Here is a 3,463-nt window from a genome sequence, read left to right as displayed (position 1 = left end):
AAATAAAAGGAAAAAGAAAAAAATAATTTTTTCTCTCTTAAATAGGTATCTTATATATTTTGCCATGATCCAATTTTTATCTACGTAAATTCATCATATAAGTTTCAAAAAATTTCTAGAAAATTTCTAAAAATTTCGAAAAATTTCCTTATGATTATTCGTCCTTTTTCGATATTTTACACATTTTATTTGTGTATAAGAACTATAAGAAAAAAATGGAGTCTCAATACAATACTTCAACATGCATTCCATCTATTTCAGAATCAATTAATGGCAATGCTTCAACAATATGAGTCAAATGAATTTAAAAAAATAGTTTATCATTGAGAAGTGTAAGAAACAAAAAGCTCAAGTTTTTGGTGATAACAATATGTCATAATTAGATAAATATCTTAATGAAATAGTTGAAGAGTATTGTGATAATTTTGACATTTTTGGGTGGTGGAAGCAAAATTATCACAAATTTTCTATACTTGCTCAAATTGCTCGTGATGTGTTAACTATTCCAATATCAGCAGTTGCTTTAGAATATGCTTTCAGTACTGGTGGTCGGGTACTTGATTATTTTAGAAGTTTATTGACTCCTAAGGTGGTAGAAAGTCTTATTTGTACTAAGATTGACTTTAGTTAAGTTTGAAACCACTCAACATTGAAGAAATTTTAGAGGATGTGGAAAAAATTGAAAGCGATAAATTTTTCCTTTTAAAGAAAAATAGAATTAGATTTTTATTTATAATTATAAACTTATAAAGTATTTATTTATTTAACTTATATTTTTTTGTTAGAATTTTTAAAAATTATATTGGATTCGTCTTAATACCGACGCATGGATGAATGACATAATAATTAATGGTATGTTATGCCTACTATGGTAATATGATGTCAGTTCATTTGTTTTTCATGATTTGCAATTTGCACATCTATGTTCATATTGCAATGTAATATTCAATTTCCTAATTAAATCCCATATTTTGTCAACTAAATCTCATATTGCAATCTCATATTCAATTCCATATTTTACCTACTGAATGTCTTTTGCCTATGGTTCTATCTTTTATTTTGGAGGAAGTTGTTGGTTGATAGAATGTTAAAGTGTATTCTTTTTTTTCCTAAAAGAGAATTGTCTTTTTTTTTTTAGTTATAATTAAACTTATAAGTAGGAGAAAGTTCCTTTATCTAGATTATATTAATTTCTTCATTATGTTTTTTATGTCCTATAACCAGTTTTTGATGTACTAAATTTTGCTAGTTTCATGATGATATTTTGTGTCCTGACCATGAGGTATCATGAAAGGTTTAACTCCTCCCAACATTTGCTATTATACAAATTCAAACCCCTTCTCAATTTAGCTTGCTTACCATTAGACTACCAACACAAATTCAAGATGCTTTTCTTTTTCTGTGTTTATTTCTTTAGAGAAATATATGCATCATCTCCGACTGCTTATGATATTGAAGGAGTGAATGTCAACCCTATTGGAGTGTATACTGAAAGCCTAAGCTTTGTAAAGATTCATTATGAATAAAGAATCACATTTGGTCTAATTGTCTACATTTGTTTGTAGTTGTTCATTTAATTTATATTGTAGATAACATAGTATGTGGTGTCACATACAGAAGATGATGTTATCAGTACCTTATAAATTATAAACAGTAGCTCACGACTAAAATGGAAAGGAACAAACCATTAGAAGGTCGTAGTGTAATTAGGTATTAGTTTATCTTGACTATACAATTACACTAGTACACTCAGAGTGTATTGAGTAGGACCATTAGAGGTCGTTTCTTTTATACTGACTTTATAAAGGAACAAATACCTCAGTTATTATGGAAGTGTGTGCTCTTAATCCTAATATAATAACAAGCACATATGTTTGATATTTATTTCTTTAATTTATCAATGGGTGAGATTTAGTTCGATGAATCAATAAACTCGATAAGTTGGGAAATGGTATCACTTATAGTGTGTGTTGTTGATTATAGAAGGAAACTATGTCCTAGAGATATTAGGTTGATAATGTCCTCAAGAGGAGCTCATAAGGATTGTCATGTTAAATCCTGCAGGTGGACTTAGTCCGACATGATAATAAAGTTGAGTGGTACTACTCTTGGACTTAGATATTAATTAAATGAGTTGTCAGTAACTCACTTAATTAGTGGACATTCGATATCTTAAACACAGGGAGACTAACACACTCATAATAAGAAGGAGCCCAAAAATGTAATTTGGGATTGGTGCGGTAGTTCAATGATAGTTCTCTAGTGGAATGAATTATCATTGATAAAATTAAGTTGTGTGTTCGGGGCGAACACGAGATGCTTAATTTTATCGGGAGACCAAAACCAATTCCTCCTCTCGGTCCCTATCGTAGCCTCTTATTTATAGAGTTCTATACCCACCTATACCCACCTTCTATACCCACCCAATAGGGGGCCGGCCAAGCTAGCTTGGGAACAAACTAGGGCCGACCTAGGTATAAAATTGGGTGGCCGACCCTAGCTTGAACCCAAGCTAGTAGGGCCGGCCAAATTAAATTAAAAAGAAATTTAATTTTAATTTTATTATGTGGAAGATATAATTTAAAGAGAATTAAAAATAAAATATCTCTCTTGTAAAAGATCTACAAAAGATTAAAGAAAGAGATTAGATCTCTTTCCTTATTTATAGATTGGAGAGATGTTTTATTTTCTCTTTAAAATTATTCACATGTTGATAAAATTAAAATTATAGAAATTTCCTTTATCAACCATGAAGAGATTTTAAAGAGAAATTTTATTTTTTAAAATTTCCGGAAACAAATTAGGAAGTTTTAATTGTTGATTAAAACTTGTCCAATTTGTTCTCCAATGATGTGGCCGACCATTGAAGTTTGATTTGGAAAATTTATTTTATTTTTCTAAATTAAATCATGTCAAGGAAATTGAGGAAATTTTATTGTAATTAAATTTCCTAATTTGCCTAGGCCAAGGAATATAAAAGAAGGGGTGAGGGTGCCTTCAAGAGACACAACATCTATTATTCCTCTCCCTCTCTTGTTCCTTGGTGTGGCCGGCCATCCTCTCCCTCTCTTCCTCTTGTGGTGGCCGAACCTCTCTCCCTTCCTTGGAGCTCTTGTGGTGGCCGGATACTACTTGGAGAAGAAGAAGAAGAAGGAGAGAAAGCTAGTATCTCTTGGAGCTTGGTTAGTATTTTGGTTTTTCTCCTTGGTGAAGCTTTTCTTTTGTGGCCGAACCTTGCTTGGAGGAGAAGAAGGTGGTTGGTGGTTTCTCATCTCGGTAGATCGTTGCCCACACAACGTCCGAGGTTAGAAGAGGAATACGGTAGAAGATCAAGAGGTTTTTCTACAAGGTATAACTAGTAATTTCTATTTCCGCATCATGCTAGTTATTTATGGAAATAATACCAAATACAAGAGGCTTACGTTCTAGAATTTCGAATATGTTTTTTCGAAGTTGTGTTCTT

The sequence above is a fragment of the Zingiber officinale genome, chromosome 6B (genome assembly GCF_018446385.1).
Source record: "Zingiber officinale cultivar Zhangliang chromosome 6B, Zo_v1.1, whole genome shotgun sequence".
Classification (NCBI taxonomy): domain Eukaryota; kingdom Viridiplantae; phylum Streptophyta; class Magnoliopsida; order Zingiberales; family Zingiberaceae; genus Zingiber; species Zingiber officinale.
The sequence above is the reverse complement of the archived record's forward strand: the minus strand, read 5'-3'. Positions refer to the sequence as shown.